Genomic DNA, 25,182 nt, shown 5'->3' with positions numbered 1-25,182 from the left:
AGACTGGATGAACTACTTTAATGTGTTCCTGGAAAAAGTCAGAGCTGTGCTTTAGAGCTCAATGTATACTGTTTATATACAACACATCTCTCTTTAGAAAGACAGCCCTGTGTCACAGATTATAATGCAGCAAAAGAGTAAATATTCTATATGAGGAGAACAAGTCGTGGCTCTGGAATGGCCTTTGCCCCATGGGGGTAGCCTCCATCAGTAGCGGCTGCTACCGGACGAGTGTGGTGGGGTAAATTAATTTTTAAAAAAACACTTACCTTAGAACGGCAGACCAGCTGGCCGGCTGCCGCCTCCCCGGCGTCCTCTTCCTTCTTCCTCTGCAGCAGGAAGCACCCTGCACACAGGCTCCCCTTGCAGCTTTGTGATTGGTTTGAGTGCCGTGGATCGTCGCAAAGACTCGAACAGGGAGCATGTGCATGTTCCTCACCAGGCTGTGTAATGCGCATGAACCGTTTGGCCTGCCCAAGAGGCTGCATGCAATACGAAAAAGAAAATTACCATATCGATACGTTATTGTCATTTTATTTTTCCTGTTTGCGCAGTCGGGCACATCTCCTCCACCTTAGCGGAGGAGCCTCCACTGGCCGCCAGAGTAGAGCAAGGCTAAGTACCACCATTCTCTGTTAAACTCAGGTCAGCTCATCAAATAGAGAAAATATACTTTTATGTTTGAGCTTAGAGTAAAACATGTAAATGTCTGGTATCAGTTAGCTATAATTCAGATATAAATGTTGAATACCCGTAGTATGTTTTGTTATTCTATTTAATTGCTGTCATTAAGGTGTTGATCCACAATTCAATTCGGTCTATTTTCATTACGTCATAGAAAAACAGTGATGTTAACTTGACAATAGAGTGTCCTACCGTACCTTTCTCTTAACATTGTACTTTTCTTAGAAATATTTTATATTGAAGACATCAGATTGATTAAACATGTCTAATGTATATAGTCTGCTAATGATGCTTATTAAATAACTGAACCCGATGCACTGTTATTTGTTGTTAAGTAGGAGACAGGAGGAGATATCCAGCCAGAGGCCGAATTGCACAATATGTAACCACGACACCTGCCCTGATTATGAGCAGGTCAACATTTTTTTACCCCTTGCAAAAACCTCTGTTTGCCCAGGAGTTGGAATTCTGAGTTGCTTCACATATAACACTGGTTATATATACAGTGTACTAGGCAAAACAAATCTGTATTGCCTGAATTATGGCAATGTCGTCAGGACAAAAAGATGTTCAAATGTAATTCAATGCAGGATAGTTTAATGGTCAATAATGTTGCTTCTCATCTAATATTAGCTGTATATACAGTTGTAGTGTATTCCTTAAGCTGGGATGCTTTACATATAATTTGTATGTGCTGTTTCATAAAGTTGCAAATAGAATGCTTACTGTGTTCAACTGCTTGTGTTCCAAACTCTGGAAGTTGCCTTTAGGGCAGAGGTCTTTAAACTTTTTGATGCCGAGACCCCCCTGTCAAATGTTTTTAGGTGTAAGGACCCCCTTCTGACAAAAATGTCTAGATATTGGTACTCCTCATCATTGACAACTATTGACAACCATAAACGCCCCCAATTCCCACAGCTAATCATTTTTACAATGGGGAAATAATATTAAACAGCGTTTAGCAAACCAAAGGTCAGTGTGCTTGGTGGCGTGGTCAAAGGTGTGGCTAAAAACAAACGGCCTTATTTTTGAGGAACTGACTTAGGGCAGCACCGCAAGTCTCCTTGCTGCGCTGCCCTACACCAGTGTGCAAGGGCAGTAATGCACCTTAATTATGAAATGGTGGTGCATTTCTGTCCTTTCCCCCTGCGTAGGCACCCAAATTGCTGCCTAGAGCCAACATAGGAAGGATTGTTTTTGTGCAGGAAGAGTTTTCCTCTTTCTATGTCTGCTGCAGAATGCAGAATGCAGCACACGTGGAATGAGGAAAAAAGAGGAGAAACAAAAACATTTCTCCAAGTTATGCCTACTGTGGGAAGGAGTAAAGCGTTGGCGCTGCCCCAGGTTTACTTGTTTTGTAAATCTGGGGCAGCGTCAAAATCCATGGGTGTTGCGTGGGAACACCCACTGCAATGCCCATGGAACGTCTACTTGACATAGACTAAGGCAACGCAGCAACTTGTTCTGCTTTGTCTTACTCCATATCTATAAGGCCATGCAAAGCCATGGAGAGTGACTTTGGGTGGCCTCATAAATAAGATTGAGACGCTTGTGCTGCCGGAGCATCAAAAGAAGTGACACTCCGGTGGCACAAGCCTCTCATAAATCAGCCACAAAATATTTTGTTAGTTTTGTAGGTCTTTCATCATCAGGTAGCTAAATACAAAATAATGGGTAGTTTAAGTGAAAAATACATTTTAAAAAGTTGTTACTACTTGGGAAATGCATTGTAGTACATTGCGAAACCTCTATTAGTTAATGCACTGCTAAGGTCTGTGTGTAACTAGAGAGCCAGAGCATTACATTTGGTTGGTGAAGTGGAGAATAGTGACTTGTGTATTTTAAGTGCTACATGGTCACAGCCTGTGACAGCAAGTACTGTGAATGTATAAGTCATTATTTTATACTTGCATTACACACATTATAAGATAGACTGCTACAAACTGTACCAATAGTTTTAAGATAAAATGGAGCTTCCAAAATGTAGATTTTAGTAATATGAGACCATAAGTAATGCAAATTTGATTTTTGGGCATAACTGTCCCTTTAACACCTCCTCATGGGTACTATGTGCTGTGTAAATACAATTCCGATTAAAAGCATGCACTTCACAGCCCAGTTGTTAACTGTTCCTACTAAAACTCAAAAAAACAAATCTTTGCCATCGCAATGCTTGGAGTGATTCACGCAATTAAGGCCAAAACCGCTCCCAAGCACCCTAAACAATTGCAGATAAACTCGCACATTTGCATTTCATTGAGGCAAGCAGGCACCCTGGCACGAAGGATTGTTTTACCTGTCTGTCCAGCTTCTTCCTTTACAGCCCAGCACTCAATTAACTTCAGCTGAAGCATTTTAACGATGGGAAAGAAGTGGTCTAGACGGTTGTCTTTTTCCAAAAGGAAGACTATGGGCCATATTATCAAGAACGGCGAAAACATTATCGCCGGTTTAGCGGCAGGAAACTGCCAGTAAAGCGGCGATAAGGGGCTTGATAATATGCCCTAGAGAATTCCCATAGAAGCTCAGGTTTTCGGTCCTTCACACCACAACCTGGGCTTCAATTAGAATTCTCTAGGGCATAATATCAAGCCCTTAATCGCCGCTAAAGCGGCAATAATGTTATCGCCGTTCTTGATAATATGGCCCCATATGCTTTGGATTGTAGGCAGAAGTGAGGCCTGGAAATGTGTGATCCCCTTCCCAGGATTCCACGGCCGCCCTGGGGGTCGCGCCCACAGATTGAAGACCTCTGCTTTAGGCTGAGGTGCTCATGGTGCTGTTTACTTGTGCTCAATAATAATCCTGGAAAACCTTGAGGAGTGCAATTCTTTTCACTGGTGAGGAGAGTTTCGCACCAGGCACTGCACTGACCACAATGAAGCTGCAAAGACATTGTCATTGTGCCTGTGAGGTGTGTGTATGCCTTAAATCATGGCACAGAAGCTAAGCTTTCTGTTCTGTGTCTCCATGACTTCATCTAGAGAAGACGTGTCCAGACTACTGTAGTTTCATCATTGTTGTGCCTTCCACCAACTGTGCAGTGGAACGCAAAGGCCGAGTGGAACACAAAGAGCGAGTGAGTGTTTACTGATGCCATGACGCATGTATGCGCTACATCACAAATGTACAGTACAAGCTCGACTTTCCACTAAAATCAAAAGGCTACCATTTTGTATATTTGGAACTGCTTGCACTGGTTTTAATGGGTATTGTGCTATTTCCAGGTTGTTTAGCCAGAGTGACACATCAGGGGTGCATGTAACATGTATCAACACCCTCAAATTACAACTTTGCTCCTGGTTTTCCACTATTAATTTGTATATTTGTAATTGTCTTAAGCTGAAACCGGGGAAGACAGAAGTCATGTTTTTTGGTGCGAATTCTTCATTCTGGACTCACAATTGGTGGCTACAGAGCTAGGTCCTTTACCCATCCCAGTTAACAAAGCCCGAAATCTGGGGTCATATTAAATGATAGACTGTCCCTTAGGGATCAAGTAAATTCAATTTCTTCCTCATTCTGCTATACACTAAAAATTATAAAGAAAATCCTCCCATATAGCCCAGTGTTCTTACGAAAATCTGTGGTCACCTCTTTGGCAATTTACAGACTGGATTAGTCCAATGCACTTTATCTTAATGCCCATTACTCGGTGATTAACAAGCTCCAAACCCTACAGACCATGGCGGCCCGAAACCTCCTCAATATCCCCAAATCTCAGTCTGTCTCAATACAGTTGAAAAAACTCCACTGACTGCCAATCAGGGCCAGAAAAATCGTTAAGACTCTATGCATTACTTACAAGGCCTTATGTATTGAAGGACCTTTTTTTTTTGGAACATCATCAATTAGTACAACCCAATCAGGCCTTTACGGTTAGCCGCCTCAAAATCAGTTATTGCGCCCAAGTATAAACGGGGGTCCTGGGGAGGACGCAGTAATCGGCTCGATGCCTGCACTAACTGGAACAAGCTCCCTCAATACATCAAATCTTCTTCCAACCACCTGTCCTTTAGAAAGGTGGTAAAAACATCCCTATTCGATTCATGGTCATCTGAAGTACCAGTATTCGCTTGTCAGTCACAGTAGCTGGTGCCAAGACACACACGGGTTTTCGTGCGCTTAATACATTTTTCTAACATCCTAACATTCTTTATTTATTTGGATTTCACTGGAAACGAATTCCTGGGACTTAATGTTCCTGACCGTCACCTGGACCAAAGATCATTCTAATCCTGACCTTACCCTAGCTATCCCTAGTAAGTATCGGTTTGCTGGGATTAACATGGAAGACAACAAGGTGGGCGGTGGAGTAGCAGTTGTCCTTCACTCTGGCTGGGACATTTCGTATAGGAAAGTCCTGAATTTGGGATCCATAGAAGCCATGTATTTTAGTATAACCCTGGCCCCTAACTTAGCTATGGCCGGGTCTACAGACCCCCTAATTCTCCCCCCACCACCTGATCAAACTTTGTAATGCTGCAACAGACCTCTCGCTCAAACACACCTACTTCATGGTCCTGGGAGATTTCAACGTGCACGTGGATGATAAACTCTGCACCAAAGCCTGTCAGATTACAGAGACCATGGAGAGCCTTAATTTGCTCCAGCTGGTCACTGGCCCCACGCATCGAGCCGGTATTATGCTAGACCTACTTTTCACCAACAACCCCGATTTATCCACAGCTCCCCCTCTACCTCTTACCTGGTCTGACCATTTTCTAATTCCTTTCATAATGACACCTTCCCTTCAGACCCTCAGGCCCCTGCCTAACTTGGACTACAGAAGGAAATGGTTCAAAATCACCAGCGAGAACATGACTCCTATACTTTCTTCCTCCCCCCTGCGGCTGTCAGGTGACCCTGACCTTGACTCTTTAAACTTTAACAGTTGGCTCACCACGGCTCTAGATACTGTTGCCCCCATTAAATCCTCGAATTCCTCCAGACTAAATCCAGCAGCCCCCTGGTTTTCCTCTGAGCTCTGTGCAGAGAAAAGCCGCTGTAAGAAACTGGAGCGTGCCTGGAGTGCATCTTATGACCCCACAGCGAAATTAGTTTAAAAAGTCTCACTAAAAAAGTTTAACAAACTCAAACGCTCCTTGATGAAAGAGTACTTCATTAACAAAATCCACTCTGCAGGCAACTCCGCTAAAACTCTTTTCAAAATTGTTAAGGACTTTACCATGCCGACAGTCACCTCAAGCGTAGTCCCTCCTACCCTGACCTATGTAAGGGGCTATCGGACTTTTTTCAAAACAAAATTCTGGATATCTACTCCACGTTCGCTCCGCCTCTTCACCCTCCTACTTCGGTTGCTGGAGCGGCCAACAATGAAACTCTGACCTCATTCCATGCTATTTCTTCTGATGCCTCACTTTTGAAGCTCCTAGCCTGCAAATCAGGTTCGCTTAAGGATCCCTGTCCTGCTCAGTTTTTCAATATCTTAGCCCCCCTCATAAATCCTTCACTGAACCAGATCTGAAATTCTTCCCTTAGCACCGGCATTTTCCCTTCAGCCTGGAAACACGCCCTTCTAGTGCCTAATCTTAAAAAAGCGAAAGCCGACCCCACCATCCTTAAAAACTACAGTCCTATTTCCCTTCTACCTGCGCCAGCTAAAATATTGGAAAAGATAGTGCAGGAACAACTTTGCAGCTATGTTGAATTCCACCACCTTTTCCATGATTCTCAGTCCGGGTTTAGATCAGGCTACAGTACGGAGACCGCCCTTCTAGAAGTTTCTGGGACCATCCGTGAATCAGGCAAAGCAGCTATGCTTGTGCTCCTTGATTTGTCCACGGCATTTGATAAGGTTTCCCGCTCTATCCTTCTTGATAGATTACACCACCTGGAGATTCAGGGCACTCCTCTGTCCTGGATTCGATCCTATCTGAACAGTCGGACTCAACACGTTTCTCTCTATCCTTTTAGCTCTGATGAGAAACCCCTGTGCTGTGGGGTTCCCCAGGGCTCGGCGCTGAGCCCTCTCTTTTTCAACGTCTACCTTTCCCCTCTCGCGTCCTTGGGTGAATCCTGTGGAGTTAGGGTGATCTCTTATGCCGATGACACCCAATTGGTGTTCTCTTTTGAAGATCACTCTGAAGCGGCTTACGCTAGTTTCAGACATTGCCTGTCCAACATCTCCTCGTGGATGTCCATGAATACTCTCAAGCTTAACTCAGACAAAGCCGAGATATTTGAGAGCTCGACTCAAGCACTATCAACATAGCTGGACCCTCAGATCCAACCATCTACGTCTTCTGGCTACCCCCCACTTTCACAGGTCTCGAAAGGGTGGCGGAGCATTTGCAGTAATCACCGCCAAGACTTGGAACACTCTGCCACTCTCCCTGCGTTCTGTCAAGTCAGAAGCCATCTTTCAACGTGCTTTAAAGACCTGGATGTTTACCAACCTCTAGTCCCTTACTGTCACCCGCCTTCTGTCGTCTGCTCTAGCGCCAGGACACCCCAGTTGGGGGTAGCTGTGTGCTCTATAAATGCCAAAAATAAATGAATAAATAAATAAAGGTGGGACTTTGGGGTTAACATATATTCACCATTGATTCAAGATCTTCTCCAGCTATTGGATGTTCAACAATAATCTTAATCAGGTACAACATATTTCAGTGCCTATTTACTGACAGCAACCAATACCTGAGGCGTGCGCAGAGGTACGCCACCTCAATTTTTCTCGGTCCCTGGTAATTCTCCATTCCAATGGACATTATAGAAAGAAGCTCTTAAAGTGTATCTTGATGCCATTAAGGCCGTTGTATTTAAATTAGTGTACAATGTAGGTCCTGATGGACACAATATTTTAAAAACTTTGCCAGTACAAACTGTCATTGTATGTGTTGGGGAGGAAGGCGATTGAGTAGAAACCATTGATGAACATGCTGCTTTGATTCAAAATGCAAATAAGCGATTTTCCCTAAAAAAGAATGCTATGTTGGAAAGACATATTTTTACTAAGAGCACAGTTTCCTGGTGAACCAATTGATGATTTTGTGGCTACTTTGAGAAGATTAGCTTTAAGGTGCAATTAGCATGACTTCAATGATGAAATAATTAGAGATCCATTAATTAAAGAAAAAAAGATCCGGGAAAGATTGTTATCCACGGAACATCCAGTTCTAGAAACAGCTTTAGCTATTGCACTAGGGATCAAACATTCTGAAGTGTGTATGTGTGCAATGGCTGCACCTTCAGACTGCTTCATGTAAGGAGGTTAAAGTCCAAATGTCAGCATTACCAGCAAACTCCCATGCCTACTTGTAAACCTAGCAAACTAAACAGCATAAAAAATACTGTAAAGAGTATGTTTGCTTTGATGTAGTAGCAGGAAGCGTCCTACAAAGCTACGTGCTACGAGTGTGGTAGCAAGGGTCACTTTTTCATGTGTATAGGGCTGCAAAAGAAACTCCAATCTCTACGGTAGAGAATGGGGAGAACATTGAAACTATTCATGTTTTGGGTGTGAATGATGATTTGAGATAATGCATGTAAATATGTTTTGGGTGAAGTAGATGTTGCATGTAAGAAACAAAGAAAAACACCTTATGGGTGCACTAAAAAAATGGCTATGAAGTGAAACTCATGGCTGAATCATGGTCACCTTTGACATTGATTGCTGAAAAGAGTTTAAAGGATTTCAAGTATGTTTCATTGCAAGATTCCAAGGTTAAAATGATTGCTTATGGCGGTAAGACAAATGAAATGGCAGGTAAATTTGATGCTGTGTTAAAATTTGATGGCAGTTATGAATTCCATGGTATTTGTTGCCAATGATGGTTCAAATCTGTTAGAATTGGGAGGATCAAGGAGAATTGAACATTATACTTGAGCCTAGTTATCCTGAACAAGTTTTTTCTAGAAATAGATTTTTAGAAATTTCACAAGTTGAGAGTTCATGGAATAGTTCGTCCAAGTGGGAAGCTAGTTTTCCTGAAGTATTTACTGATGCACTGGGTAAATTAAAGGGTTTTCAACATAAAATTGTTTTGAAAAATAATGCTGTTCCTGTTGTGCACAATGGGGCATATTCTCAAGGAGCTATCGCCAAGTTAACGGCACTTCATCGCAGCCAAAGTCGTGATAAATGTAACACCCCATTCACAAGCTGGTGTTAACAGCCCATAGCACCAGTTTACCTGCGATAGCAGCCACAAAAAACATCGCCACAGATGACCCTGGCAACTATCGCTAATGAGATGCAGAGTAGGCGTTCCCGTGCAAAAAGCCGCGACAACACCACTCCACAACATTCTCAACGACCAGCCAGATCAGTGAAAAGACCACGAAACATGCAATAAGGCTAGTTAGCAGCAGAAAATTAACACCTGCTCTGACCTGGTGTAAAGTCGTATGGCAGCCTGCACCACAAAAGGGAACCCAGCCCAGAGCCACACCTGAAGAACAACAGATGCCAAGGAGCCACTGAACATGCGTGCCGGACACCCAAGAGGGCCACAACACCCACTGCAACCGCACCCAGGAGCCCCCCTCCCTGGCATCCCCACCGGCCAAAGACATGCCACATCAACTACACGGACTCATGTACCAAATAATCCGCCTGATGTCGCACAATCACATCTGGTGACATGCATGTGTCGTCACAAAAATGAGCATCACACATTCAACTTCAAAGTAACAAATGAAAATGTATTAAAATAAACACAGAACAGAAATGAAGACAGATGGCGGCTCCCCTCGGGACAATCCATAAGTCACAGCCTGCAAGACAAAACTCATGATGAGAAGGTGTGTCCTGAGCACATCAAGGGACAGCGAGAGAGCGAAGGAGCGAGAGAGAAAGAGAGGAAGAGAGAGATAGACGGACAGATAGGAGGAGAGAGAGATAGACGGACAGAGAGGGGGAGAGAGAGACAGACGGACAGACAGGGGAAGAGAGACAGACGGACAGAGAGGGGGAGAGAGAGACAGATGGACAGAGAGGGGGAGAGAGAGAGATAGACGGACAGAGAGGGGGAGAGACAGAGAGAAAAGAAGAGAGGGACAGGGAGAGACAGTGCCGACACTGCGCACCCAGGCCTCACTGCTCACCTTCTACCACCGGCGTGTAGAAAGGCGTGTAGAAAAGAGGGCCCACCATGTGCCGCTGCACATCATGCAGCCCCGCTCCGCAGGCCACCAGGTCTCACTTCTGATGCTGGGTCTTGATTTCGCCATGGCAGAGGACATACCAGCGCACAGGGCATCATCGCAGGCTGCACACCCGCTCAGCCCTCGAGGTGCCACTGACTCTGTGACCCGCTAGGCCACGCCACGTGGCGGTAGGCCCCCCCTGTCCGCTGGCTCAGGCCTACACTGTGGTCCAGCAGGGCACACAAAACCTGAGCAGTCCAGACCACCGGGACGGGGCATCATGGCAGGCTGCACACCCGCTCAGCACTTACGGCGCCCCTACCTCAGTGCAGCAAAAGTAACTGTCCCGTGGCGGTGTGCCTGTGCCGGACACAGTGTATCTGGTGCCACCAAGTCTTTGTCCCGCAAGTCATGGACCCTCTATGATTGGGTATAATGGTGCGGACGCCATCATGTCAACTCCGGGCCTGCAGAATGTGATGTCACAGGCCCCTGGGCCCCCATGCCTACATGCACACCACACGGATACACCCCGAGAGAGGTTGGAAATGGTGTCGAGCGACCCTTGACCTCCTGGTAGGTCGCTCCCCCCCGCTGCAGCTCCGCCTGCACCCCCGCTGTCGCTGCTCACTGATCACTGCTGCTGCCACCGCTGGTGAATTCGAGGCCCTCCTCCACCCGCAGGCTTCCACCTGCGCCTCATCCCTGGTGGCCAGTGGTGGCCCTTAGGTTCGTTTTTCACTGTTTCGTTTTTCACTATTTCCTTTTGCTGCCGTTGCTCTGTTTCAGCATCTGGCTGTGCCCCCTGCCCCCGCTCGCCGCCCTGCTTTGTGCCCCTTGTACTTGCATTCTGTATCCCAATCACCGCTCTGCTTTGTGCCCCTGTATTTTGCATCCTGATCGCCACTTTGCTCTGTGCCCCCTGCCCCCCGCTCGCCGCTCTGCTTTGTGCCCCTTGTACTTGCATTCTGTATCCCAATCGCCGCCCTGCTTTGTGCCCCTGTATTTTGCTTTCTGTATCCTGATCGCCGCTCTACTCTGTGCCCCTGTGTTTTGCATTCTGTATCCCGATCGCTGCTCTGCTTTGTGCCCCTGTGCTTTGTATTCTGTATTCTGATCGCCGCCTGCTCTGTGCCCCTCTGCTTTTGTACACTTTTCACTCCTCCGTGCCCCACGCCGGTCTCCCGTCCTCGCCGCTGCCTCCCCTGCGGCACCGCCCCCTCCGCACCCATTCACCACACCCATCCCTTGCCTCCCGCCTCCCAGCTGCTCCTCCCTCCCCACCTCCCCATATATGGCGGCCGCTGCGCGGTGAGGAGAGCGACCCTTGTCCTCCTGGTAGGTCGCTCCCCCCCCCCGCTGCAGCTCCGCCTGCACCCCCGCTGTCGCTGCTCACTGCTCGTTGCTGCTGCCACTGCCGGTGAATTCGAGGCCCTCCTCCACCCGCAGGCTTCCACCTGCGCCTCATCCCTGGTGGCCAGTGGCGGCCCTTTGGTTCGTTTTTCACTGTTTCCTTTTGCTGCCGTTGCTCTGTTCCCGCATCTGGCTGTGCCCCCTGCCCCCGCTCGCCGCCCTGCTTTGTGCCCCTTGTACTTGCATTCTGTATCCCAATCGCCGCCCTGCTTTGTGCCCCTGTATTTTGCATCCTGATCGCCGCTTTACTCTGTGCCCCCTGCCCCCCGCTCGCCGCTCTGCTTTGTGCCCCTTGTACTTGCATTCTGTATCCCAATCGCCGCCCTGCTTTGTACCCCTGTATTTTGCTTTCTGTACACTTTTCACTCCTCCGTGCCCCACGCCGGTCTCCTGTCCTCCATCCCCGCCTCTGCCGCCCCTACGGCCCCGCTCCCACCGCACCCATTCGCCACACCCGTCCCTCGCCTCCCAGCTGCTCCTCCCTCCCCACCTCCCCATATTTGGCGGCCGCTGCGCGGTGAGGAAAGTGACCCTTGACCTCCTGGTAGGTCGCTCCCCCCCCCGCTGCAACTCCGCCTGCACCCCCGCTGTTGCTGCTCACTGATCGCTGCTGCTGCCACCGCCGGTGAATTCGAGGCCCTCCTCCACCCGAGGCTTCCACCTGCGCCTCATCCCTGGTGGCCAGTGGTGGCCCTTAGGTTCGTTTTCCACTGTTTCGTTTTTCACTGTTTCCTTTTGCTGTCGTTGCTCTGTTCCCGCATCTGGCTGGGCCCCCTTCCCCCGCTCGCCGCCCTGCTTTGTGCCCCTTGTACTTGCATTCTGTATCCCAATCACCGCTCTGCTTTGTGCCCCTGTATTTTGCATCCTGATCGCTGCTTTGCTCTGTGCCCCCTGCCCCCCGCTCACCGCTCTGCTTTGTGCCCCGTTGTACTTGCATTCTGTATCCCAATCGCCGCCCTGCTTTGTGCCCCTGTATTTTGCTTTCTGTATCCTGATCGCCGCTCTGCTCTGTGCCCGTGTTTTGCACTCTGTATCCTGATCGCCGCTCTGCTTTGTGCCCCTGTGCTTTGTATTCTGTATTCTGATCGCCGCCTGCTCTGTGCCCCTCTGCTTTTGTACACTTTTCACTCCTCCGTGCCCCGCGCCGGTCTCCCGTCCTCCGTCTCCGCAGCTGCCTCCCCTGCGGCCCCGCCCCCTCCACTCCCATTCGCCACACCCATCCTTCGCCTCCCGCCTCCCAGCTGCTCCTCCCTCCCCACAGCCCCATATATGGCGGCCGCTGCGCGGCTGCGCGCAGTGGGAGCGCCGCTGGCGCACCAAAGGCGTGCCTAAGGCAAGCCCGTCTGCGCCCATCCGCGCCCGGACCACGCCCAGCGCCAGAACCCCTGGCCCCGCACCTGCCAGGACGACCACCTCCAATACAACGCCTAGACCCTAATCGCTCTCAACCCAGGAAGAAATCACACCTGCTGCAAGGCCGCCCGAGGCGCACCCACAGCCCCTTCACCTGCCGGAACTGCAGCTTCTCCTGCCTCATAAGCACCAATACACCCTCCACAACGGAAGCCAACCAGCTTAGATGCATCCTGATCAACACCCGCTCCGCACACAAACACACCGTCGAACTCTGGGACCTACGCGACACCACATCACCGGACGTCGCCTTCCTGACCGAGACCTGGATGAACGAAACCTCCTCGCCAGACATCGCCATAGCCATCCCAGACGGGTACAAGATCACCCGCAGAGACCGCACCAACAGGGCCGGAGGAGGAATCGCCATCGTCCACAAAAACACCATCAAGATCTCAACTAACACCAACGACACCCTCAGCACCGCCGAACACATGCACTTCCAGATCCACACGAACCCAAAGACCACCTTAAGAGGCACCCTCGTCTACAGACCCCCAGGACCCCGGCCTCAATTCTGCGACTCCATCGCCGACCTCATCAGCACGCACGCGCTGACCTCCACCGACTACATCCTCCTCGGAGACCTGAACTTTCACCTGGAGAACAACAACGACAGCAACTCCTCCACCCTGATCGGCAACCTCGCCAACCTCGGACTGAAACAGCTCGTCACGACGCTGACCCACAACGCCAGATGTCATATTTTCCTCAAGCCCCCACGTCACCTTCAGCCACGCCTCCGAACTCACCTGGACAGACCACCACTGCATCCACTTCTCCTTCCGTAAACCGCCCACACACCACCGCACCCTACAGACCCCCGCCGCCGCTGGGGCAAAATCACTGAAGAACAACTACAAACAAACCTCGCACTCAACCCCCCGACGACCCCAACCAACCCGGATGAAGGGGCACTCGCCCTCGAACGCTGTATGAACGACTGCGCCAACACCGTCGCTCCACTGAAAAACCCCACCAACACAGACACCAGCAGAAGAGTCAGCTGGTTCACCCCGGAACTCCTCAACTCCAAACGCACCTGCCGGAAACTGGAACACATATGGCGCAACGACAAGACAACCACACTGCCCACAAAGACGTCATCCACAACCACCACCACCTCATCAGGACCGCCAAAAGAACCTCCTTCACAGACCGCCTTGACAACAACGCACACAACAGCAAGGAGCTCTTCACCATTGTGAAGGAACTCTCCAACCCAAGCTCCAAAGCCATCCCACCATCGCAAGCCCTGTGCGACTCCCTCGCCACCTTCTTTCACCGGAAAATCACCGACATCCATGACAGCTTCAGACCCCGGACGATCCCTGCCGACCACACCACACCGAACACACCGCACCCCACCACCCACGACACCCTAACTACCTGGCCCAACGTAAGCATCGAGGACACAATCAAGACCATGGGAACAATCCACTCCGGATCCCCATCCGACCCTCTCCCGCACCACATCTTCAACAAAGCCAGCAAGTCCACCGCTCCCCACCTGCACAAAATCATCAACCTGTCCTTCGAGACCGCCACCTTCCCCGAGATCTGGAAGCATGCAGAGATTAACGCCCTACTGAAGAAACCCCAGGCGGACCCTAGCGACCTCAAGAACTTCAGGCCCATCTCCTTGCTTCCGTTCCGAGCTAAAGTCATTGATAAGATAGTAAACACCCAGCTCACCCGGTACCTCGAAGACAACAATATCCTAGACCCATCCCAATCAGTATTCCGCAGCAACCACAGCACCGAGACAGACCTCATCGCCGCCACAGACGACATCAGGATCCTGCTGGACAACGGCGGGACGGTTGCCCTCATCCTCCTGGACCTCTCACGACGCAGGGATCCGTAACAAGGCCCTGGACTGGACCATCTCCTTCCTCTCCGGCAGAACGCAGAGTCCGCCTCCCCCCGTTCTGATCTGAGGCCTCCAAGATCATCTGTGGCGTCCCTCAAGGATCCTCCCTCAGCCCGACACTGTTCAACGTCTACATGGCACCACTAGCACGCATCGCCCGACAGCACGACCTCAACATAATCTCATACGCCGAATACACTCAGCTGATCCTCTCCCTCACAAAGGACCCCGTCACTGCCAAATCCAACCTTCACCAGGAAATGAAGGCCGTCGCCGACTGGATGGAGGACAGCCACCTCAAACTGAACACAGACAAGAAATCCTCATCCTCGGATCCAACCCCTCCTCATGGAACGACTCCTGGTGGCCCACTTCACTGGGGTCCCCCCGGCCCCCACCGACCACACACGCAACCTGGGAGTCATCCTCGACTCGAAACTCTCCATGACCAAACAAGTCAACGCAGTTTCCTCCACCTGTTTCAACACCCTCCGCATGCTCCGCAAGATCTACAGATGGATCCCGACCAACACAAGGAAAACAGTCACCCAGGCCCTAGTCAGCAGCAGACTCAACTACGGAAACACCCTCTACGCCGAAACCCCGTCCAAGCTCATCAGCAGACTACAGAGAATCCAGAATGCCTCTGCACGCCTGATCCTCGACGTCCCGTGCCGCGACCACATCACCCCCCACCTGAGGGACCTGCACTGGCTCCCTGTCGACAAAAGAATCTCCTTCAAACTCCTGATCCACGCACACAAAGCACTCCACAAAACCGTCCCAGCCTATCTCAACAGTCGACTCTTCTTCTACGTACCCAACAGGAACCTCTGCTCCGCTGACCACGCCCTGGCCACGGTCCCACGCATCCAGAGAACCACTTCCAGAGGCAGGTCCTTCTCCCATCGCGCCGCCAAGACCTGGAACACCCTCCCCCTCGGCCTGCGACAAACCGAAGACTTGCTATCTTTCAGGAGACAACTCAAGACCTGGCTCTTCGACCAGTAACAGCACATCCCCTCCCCCCACCCAGCGCCTTGAAACCCTACCAGGTATGTAGTGCGCTTTACAAATTACGTGATTGATTGATTGATTGATTTATTGATTGAGCACGTGCGCCAGCCCTTTTTATTGGCAGGGTCACGTGCTGTGACGCGGGTGCTGGATGGATGTGGTGTGGGTGTACACCAGCCGTGAGGGAGTGGCTGTGGCATGCTGACAACTATACCTGTGAGCAGCAGATCCCTACAGGGAAGACCTGGGACATGTAGCGTTGTCGTCCCCCCTGTAAGCGTAAGCGGAGTGGGCTGGCCTGGCGTATGCAAATCCAGCGTAAGGGTTTGAACAATGACCCCGGGGCTCTGGGTGTTGTTCCGTACGGGGCTGGACAAGGAAGTAACAAATGCGTGTGTCGCTGTTGTTGCGTCGGTGCCACCCTGACATAATTCGGCAATGTGTCACCCTGTGAATCAAGTCCAACGACATGAGCCACATGGACGTAAGAAGAATTCACTGACCCTACATTCGTCCATACTACCACACTTGAAAGACCATAGACACAACACATCTGCGTGATTCAGAATATTTAATGCACATTCAGTGGAGTGTTGCATCTGGAGGAGTACAGGACCATGCAAACCCCACTTTACAATATTGGTCCGTGGAGGGCCAGCCAGAGTCCTTCAGGAAATGACAAGTCCAAAGGAAGAGGAAGTGTTCAGTCTGCAGTCTGTTAGCTGTGTCCTTGGCAATCAAACAGAATATGGCAGTCCATTGCGAGGTCCAAGGTAAGTGTCAGAGTGTATTGGGGGACAGCGGAAGGTGATGATGCAGAGGGCAGAACCAAGCTGAAACCGGCCATATGGCGTAGATGAATGCTACAGTTTCTCCGTACCAGTAAGGCGGTTTCATCAGCATCTTCCTCCTCTGCTGTCTCATGTGCCTCACGTGTGGGTGGTGCTGCCCTTTCTCCAGCACTGTGTGGCAGTGACACCTCAGGACCCGGAGGTGGAATGTCTGCCGCACTGTGTGGCCCTGACACTTCAGGGGGCGGAGACGTGGCTGTAGTGGTAGCAGCAGAATGCATGGGCTCCAGGACTTGTGGCAGCAATGCCATGAGGATGGTTTTGAGGTCATTGTGGAACCCAGCTACCTCTCGCTGGTGTGCAGCCGTGGCAGCTGCTCTTTCCGCATTGGCCCTCTCGATGGTCTCTATGAGCCTCCGCATGAGTCCCAACTCCTGGGCGACCTCACTGGAGCCACTCTGACTAGACAGTCTTTCTTGTCTCAGAGTCAGGACTCTGGCGATGTCAGCCATGGTTCGTTGGAGAGCATGGAGCGGACTGTGGGTGTCTGTTAGGGACTGTGAGTCGTCCCTGATGGGACTTAGACACCCACGTATGGCATCTCAGAGTCAGGACTCTGGCGATGTCAGCCATGGTTCGTTGGAGAGCATGGAGCGGACTGTGGGTGACTTTTGGTATTCACAGAAGGCATTTAGGAGTCCTAAAGTTAGGAGTCCTAACTTTACTACTACTAAATTGAGAAAAATCCTAATTTTAAGACTTTTGGTATTCACAGAATGCATTTAGGAGTCGTAAAGTTAGGAGTCCTAACTTTACTACTACTAAACTGAGAAAAATCCTAATTTTAAGACTTTCGGTATTCACAGAAGGCATTTAGGAGTCCTAAAGTTAGGACTCCTAACTTCTGTGAATACCGAAATGTGTAAGTGCCTTCTGTGAATACCAAAATGAGTAAGTGCCTTCTGTGAATACCAAAATGGTAGTAAGTTTAGGATTTTGTCTTAAGTTAGTTCTGTGAATCGGGCCCCATGTGTTTTTCATGGGGATCCTGGGAGGCAGCCGTGGTGGTGGATGCTGCCTGCTGTGTGGTCTGTGCAAGGGGTGGGGTGTCCTCGTTGCAGCTGGGCTGCCCTGCTTCTGGAGGTGGGCTACGAAGACTGTCAATGAACTCTTGGAGGGCGTCGGAGTCGAAGCTGTGGTGGTCCTCTTCCTCATCAGAGAAGAGAGTTTCGGGCTGCTCTGCAGGAGGTGTTGATTGTCCCCCTACTCTGTGAAGGGGAGATGCAGTTTAACAATGTGTTCACATGTGTGTTGTCGGATTGTACATGTTTACATACAGACTGCATGCCTGTGTACATCGTGGCTGTTTTGGAGGGGCTGCCTATTTGCTGCGGGACAGTAGACATTTCGACAACATCAAAGATGTGTGTTTGAACTTGTACATTATCTACTCACATTTCCCTGCAACGCCACTTGTGATTGGCCAGTGTCTACACCCAGTAGGCACCAATTGTGCCCTGTGTTCTGTTGTGGACGTGTTGCGGTTTGTGCCACTTTGTTGTCAGTGTTGATGTGCTCTGCATGTTGTGTGTGTGTGCTGCATTGGGGGGGGGAGGGCTGCTGCTCTGTTTTGCTGCCTCTTATCCCTTTTCTGCGATGTGCCTTTGACTTCTGTGTTTATACAGTGCGGAGATGTTGCATACTTGGGTACATTGTTCTCTTGGTGGGAGTTGGGGTCTGGGGCATGGTTTGTCCACAGATGTGCTCGGTTCAATTGTGCATGTGTGCCATTGTGCCCATCTCCGCCTGTCCACCCAGTTCCTGGTCGTTACTCACCCTGGTGCAGTTGTGTCCGGTCATGTTGAGCAGTGTCCAGTCCCCCGACTCCAGCCACTGTCTCCCCACTGATGACTGTGGACACCATTTCCTCCATGTCATCCAGCTTCTCCTGTGGCGCAGGACTCTCACCGCCAGTCTGCATTGCTGCTTTCCAGTTTGTGGCGAGTTCCAGCTTGGTTTTGCGCTTGACGTCATTCCAGCACCCCTTGACCTCTTCCATTGTCCTCCTCAGCACTCTGGCTGCATTCACATTGTCCATGATGGACTGCCATAGTCCATTTTTTGTTGCCAATGACACAGTGGAGGTGACGAACAGTTGTTGATGGTGTTCGACCACCTCCATTATCAGGATCCTGTTTTCCTGCGGACTGAAGCACTTCTTCCTACTCTTCTTCTCCTTGCCCTTCCCTGACCCCGAGGTCCCAGGCATGTCCTCCGGGGGGCTTGTGGGGTTCTGGTTATCCTACGTACTTGCTCCGGCAATAGCCATTGTGCTTGGCTGTTGTTTGGCATTTGCTTGTCAGTTTTTTTTCTACTTTTATGGTGATTTTTCCCACCTGACGCGTGTGAATTGCAGGCCTGTCATTGTTTTTTGCTGATTTTTGTATCGCGATTGGCCTCATCGCAGCTTTTTTTGCGTTTCGTATTTTTGCGGCGTGGCGTTGATTTTAACGTGGTCTGTTGACGCGTTATCTGGGTAATATCGCATGGTGCCGCTGTGTTGAGAATTCTTTGTTAACACGGCGTAATTTTCCCACGATAGACTGCGATGTTGGAAATTGCGGTCGGTTACTTTTGCGATGGTTATTACACGTTATTGAGAATATCCCCCAAAGTGTGAAAGTGACATTAATCCTTAAATATAAATCCTGCAAAGAATTAGAAAAGTTGTGTTAAATGCAAATTATCACGATCATTGAGAGCTCAGAGTGGATATTTCCTGTAGCTTTAGTGCGCAAAATCAACACATCTAGAAGACTCTGGGGCTTCTTTACTATGATCTCACACAACGCAACCCAGGAAGGGAACATGCTGTGCTGGATTGCATGAAAGCGAGAGAGCAGAAATGCTCCATATTTCCAACGATATGGAGTATTTCTGCTCTCTCATTGTGCTTGTGACCTGTGTGCTGCCTAGAGGCAACACACTGCACCATTACACCAAAGTGCAAGTGGCCCTGCATTATGGGCAGGATTGTTTTTGTGCAGAAAAGCATATGTTCCTGCTCAAAAACAATCCATAGAGGCATTTTCCTCTTTCTATGAGTGATGCAGAGTGCAGATCCCATAGAAAGAGAAATAACAAGCAGAAAAAAGATTTTTCTCCTTATTACACCATCCTCTGGAAGGCGTACCAAGTTGACACAATGCCAGGTTTACAAACCTATGTAAATCTGGAATTGTGTCAAATCCATGGCTGGACGCACTGGATCGTCAATGCTCCCCCTGTAGAACGCCTACTAGCTTGAAATGTACAATCACGCTACACAATCCACTATGTTGTGTTACATTCCTTTACCAAGCTACTCAAGGTGGCGCAATGGTCCCTTACATGGCTTTGTATAATGTTCTGAAGCCTTTGCGTTGTCCTCGCACGATGCAAGACCAACGTACAGGCATAGTATATCTGGGCCATTCTGGATTTGTGTGACCTTAATAAGATTTTTGGCGTTGATAGTGAACATTTCCCAATATTTCTCAAATGTGTACCATTCAAGATTCTAAAATTTTTTACATTCTTGATATGTCATCGGTGTACCATCAGATTGAAATATGCAAAGGTCCAGGCATAGATCATTATCACCATAGAAGGTACATATAGATAGAAGCACATGCCTTTTGGATTGGCTTCTGCTGTATTTTAAAGAGCTATGAAGATATTGTTCAAGGTACTATGTGGGGTTACATACTTCCAGGATGATATCTTGGTTTATGGTAAAGATAATGAAGAGCATGGTCATAGACTGAGTAGGGTATTGGAGATTTTGAGAGATCATGGGTTGACTTTGTTTGTATGTCAGTGCATGTTTGCTGTGAGTCGTAAGGATTATTTAGGCCACCATGTGTTTCGAATGGGTGTTGAGCAGAAGTTAAAACATTTTAAGGCTATTGAGGATGCACCCCCAGCAAAAGACAAGGATCAATTGAAGTCCTTCCTAGGGTTGTTGGAATATTATTCCAAATTTGCATCTAATTTTTCTGAAAAAAGAGCTGCAATACAGAAACATTTTTCAAACAAATGAGAAATTTGAATGGGGAGAGGAGTGTGAAATTAATTTCAAATCTTTAAAACCTGACATTATTGATACTCAACCCTTGAAATCGTTTAATGTGGGAAACCATAACATGATCATGACAGATGCTGGTTGTCATGATTTGGGAGTGGTACTACTTCCAAAAAGGGTAGATGGAAGAGAGGAAATTATGGCCTTTGCATCTAGGGGATTGGTAGGGGCAAAACCTATGTACTCCACCATTGAAAAAGAAGCGTTAGCGGTGTGGTGGGGTATGTAACACTTTAGGAGGCAGGCAACATAAACATTTGAACCAAGTACATTGCACAGATGCCAAGCACAAACAATTTGGAGCGAGAGGAGATCTTTAATTTTCTGATCCTTTATTTCAGAAGTTAAGATGCAAAACAAGTACAGCCAAATGAGTATAGCCAACACGTTTCACCCGTTGCGGGTTTCTTCAGGGCTGCAATACATATGAATACAATCTAGGTTATTCACTAAAAACTACCAACAGACTTAACAGCACAAACTTCACATTTTGACAATATGTATACAAATAACAGAACGAAAGAAACGTTGAGAAACACATTTTAAAAAGCAAGAACGTATACACCATGTAGTGTTAAGACAACGACGAAAAAAGTAAAAGCATATCCATACTAAGCATTGCCACAGCAAAAGGTACAATTCACCAGTTCAAGGGAAACAAAACACACACAGTACGTAAATATGTTAAATATATCACATTTCATTTAGTGGTTAATTTTAAAATCTCAGTTGTAAGAAGGTAGATAAAACATAACATTTAGTAACCAAAAGCAAGATGACACATGAAATAAATTGCCAAAGACAAAATTGTTATTGCAGGTTATGGTCCAATTTTTCATGGATGAGAATAACCCTCCACTTACCATCCAGACCGCGGGAGTTGCTCCTAGAGACGATTGGGTCCTATTTTCATAATAGTTACAGGAGCAAAATGTACAACTCACTATATATATATATATATATATATATATATAAAGAAAAAAAGGAGGGGAGAGAGAGGAATGAGTCTTCATGGTAATCTCAGAATAAAAGGAGCAGTATACCCATGCCATCGCACTAACCCATGACCCAAAATTACGGGAATAATTATCGCATACCTGTATATTTTGCGAGAAGTCCTTAGTGGAAACCAATCCAGTTGTAAACAAAGTTTAATAATTTTTCGTTCGATGAAGAGCATCGCAAAGAAATATATAGTATTGCAAGCGTACAAGTTTTCAAGTGGAGAGCCTAGTGGAACAAAGCACCGAAAAAAACGTAAAGACAAGTATACATATACCGATGTAAATGTCAAAATCAGATTGTAATTTTAAGATGAGTTTTTCAATGTTTCTTTGGTTCTGTTATTTGTATACATATTGTCAAAATGTGAAGTTTGTGCTGTTAAGTCGGTTGGTAGTTTTTAGTGAATAACCTAGATTGTATTTATATGTTTGCAGCCCAGAAGAGGCCCGCAACGGGTGACACGCGTTGGCTGTACTTATTTGGCTGTACTTGTTTTGCATCTTAACTTCTGAAATAAAGGATCAAAAAATTAAAGATCTCCTCTTGCTCCAAATTCTTTGTGCTTGGCATCTGTGCTATGTACTTGGTTTGAATGTTTATGTTGCCTCTTAGAGCCTTTTTGTGTGAAGTTTAATATTTGTGGTTTATTGATGGCAAACCATACTCTGAGGTGGGCAACTGTAAACTATTTTTGTGTCCTCATTGACAATTTAAAACTACACGAGTTGGTGCTCTGGAATGTTCCCCTGGCCATCATTGTTCGTTTAATTACTTTAGGAGGCATGTCTGGGTTTGTAAGCCTGAGTTGCGTACCAAGCATAAACTGATAGAGCTGTTTCATACATTAAATGCATGCAGGGCCATACCACGGATTGCTAAATGGCACTATAGCTCACAAGAATTTCAGTACAATTTTGGTCTATGCTCCAGGAAAGAAAAAGTTTGCAGTAGACATTCTATATCGAATGTCGGTGGTTGAAGATTCTGAAACAATAGATCCTGGGGAATACATTAAGTTTGTTAATAGTTTCAGTTGTGTAAGACTTGTACTGGGTGGCTCCAGTTCCTTCTGTATTGACACCTACGATACTGTGGTAAGCCCATAACTGTGCCTTTGTATTAATTTATTACGTGTCTAAAAGGCCAGAAGTCAAATTGGTAGATAATATCAAAACACGTGATATTCCAGTGGGTTTTATGCTGTATTTAGGAGAGGTGACCCTTTTGAATTGGTGATGGTCAATAGTACACAATTGCTGTCTGTGGCAATAATGAAATGTTTGCATTTTCACAGAATTAAACATATTAGAGGAATGTTGCATCATTCCACGAGCAATGGTCTGGCAGAGCGTATAAATAGGATTGTGAAGGTTCAGTTGCAGTTGGCATTGGTTGATAGAGTGCCTTGGAGGCAGGTTCTGACAGATTTGTTGTGGGCAATAAGGACCATACCACATATGAGTACAGGAGTTTCACCTTTTTAATTATTGAAAGATAGAATCCAGGAACTAAACTAAGCAGAACATGGATAGGTCGGGGAAATGTAGGTGCAGAAAAGCTAAGAAATTTTGTGAATGTAAGCAGTAAGGTGTGGAAAGTTAAGCAGGAAAATATAATGTAAGAAGAGAGGTGTGGGGTAGATTGAATGAGAATCAAAAAGCTGTTATAATTTGCAAATGTGAGTCAAACGTTTCTGTACCAATCCTTTTGAAAGGGGCCAGGAGCCCACTATTGTGACTGAGGAATATCTGGGTTAGAATTTTGACATAGCTGTCAAAATACCATTGAAGGTGGCTGATGCATTCTAGCAATATGCGAGTGAGCCCTTATGAAGTAAGAGTTCGTCTGTAAAACAAAATGATAAGATATGTAATGATACCACTGCTGTTAGGTATTCTGGGAAGAAGCATCGTTTTTGAATTTATTTGAAAATCTTTCTCACTGGGTAGTTGAAATGTTTTGTTGATTCATGTTTATTTTATTAATTACAGTTTGTTTTTCTTGTGTTTTGTGTGGGATGATGTGTAGTCTATTTCTTAAAGCAACAATGCTTAAAATAGAATTCCTATATGATGTTTCACAATACTGTGAATAGAATACTTACTGTGTTGAACTACGTGTGCTCCAAACTCTTGCAGTTGCTGTTATGGTGAGGTACTGATGGTGCTGTTTACTTGTACTCCAATAAACATCCTAGGAGTGCAATTCACTCCAACAGTGCACTATACATACATATTGTTCTTGTCTGAATCGTGGCAGTGTTGTCAGGACACAGGTGATTTCAAGTTTGTGTTTATAAATAATCAAGTTCAACATCATGCTGTGCACAAATTAGACTTTGTTTTAATAAGGAGATGTTATTACGTTTTTGCAATGAATGAAGCAGGGAAAGCAAAACAGTAAACAGTGCATACCATTCAGAAAATACAGTGGACAAGACAAGGTACATGTTACTTTGCTTCCATGTTGTCACCACCTCCCCCAGATCTTCTCCTGTTTAGTGGGACAGCCCCTGGCTGTGTAGATAGATTCTTCCAACTTGGCACACCAATCCACTGCAGTGTGCCATTCGGCCAGGGATGTGGGCCCAGGGAACTTCCAACATTGGGCAATTTCTCATTTGGCTACATTTGTACATATGTCAACTAGGGTGCGGCCCCCTCATAATGGACACCCACATCCTACAAGATGGCCAATAATGCAATGTGAGGGGAGCAGTCATCCAGCCTCTCTATTATTATGGACAAGTGGACACAATTGCAGACCAGTAGCACTCAATAATCATACCATATGGGCAAAGTCAGATTCATCGCTCAGACAACTAGGTCATGAGGGAATTGGGATTGTGCATCTTTCCATACTCACGGGGGAGGGAAATAGGATATGTGCAAGTATTTCAGTTGAGCAAGGCGCAGGCAGCCCCAGGGCAACTATAGCTTCTGCCGCTCTAACCTACAAGGCCTATCCAGCCCTCCCACCTCTCACGAAGGACAGTGAAGGAAATCTTGTGCCTTGATGACTAGAGATTTATAGAGCCACAAAGTGCTCCCTCTGCCCGATGGGGACAAAATGATTTTAGGTTCAAGTGGGTTGTATTTCGGTAGGTCAATCAGCATCCAGTGTCAGTGTGTTGCAACTGCAGGTATTTATAGAATTGGGTCTTGTGTATGTAGAAATTCCTCCTGAAGATCCTGAAATGGTTTCATCTGTGGCCCATCTCAGATGTTGCCAAGCCTTGAGATAACAATAAGGTTCCACCTCTAGGAACCATCCTAGCAACTTGGGGGAGCCATCTGCCCCTGTAGGTTTACAACCCCAGTGGGGGCCTGCTGCTCACATAAAAGAGTACCCTTTGTCACTCTGGATTGATTGTGGTTGTGGGAGAGGGCTTCCATACAGGAGGCCTAATATGCGCTGTTGACCCAGGAGAGATATCTTGAAGCGAAAGGCAGGTTCCTTGAAGACCCAAACAGCCAATCGTTGATCACTTGGATTTGCGAGGCCCACTTGTTAAAGCAAGCGTCAGCCATTTCCATCCCTACCCCATAAGTAGATTGGACACACTTATGGAAGGCTATCTTAAAGGGTTTATTTGCCTACAAAAAAGAACACATCTTTGCCAGTAGGGTACTGAAGCAGGATTGTTGGATGAATAGGGTTGAATTTTGCAAGACAAAGAGAAGTTTGGGCTCCTTTAACTTCTTGGAGTGCCATCGTCTGCTGGCCCTGTTGCCGCTGTAAGAACCCTGTTG

The sequence above is a fragment of the Triturus cristatus genome, chromosome 3_1, assembly GCF_964204655.1.
Source record: "Triturus cristatus chromosome 3_1, aTriCri1.1, whole genome shotgun sequence".
In the NCBI taxonomy this organism is placed as follows: Eukaryota; Metazoa; Chordata; class Amphibia; order Caudata; family Salamandridae; genus Triturus; species Triturus cristatus.
The sequence above is the reverse complement of the archived record's forward strand: the minus strand, read 5'-3'. Positions refer to the sequence as shown.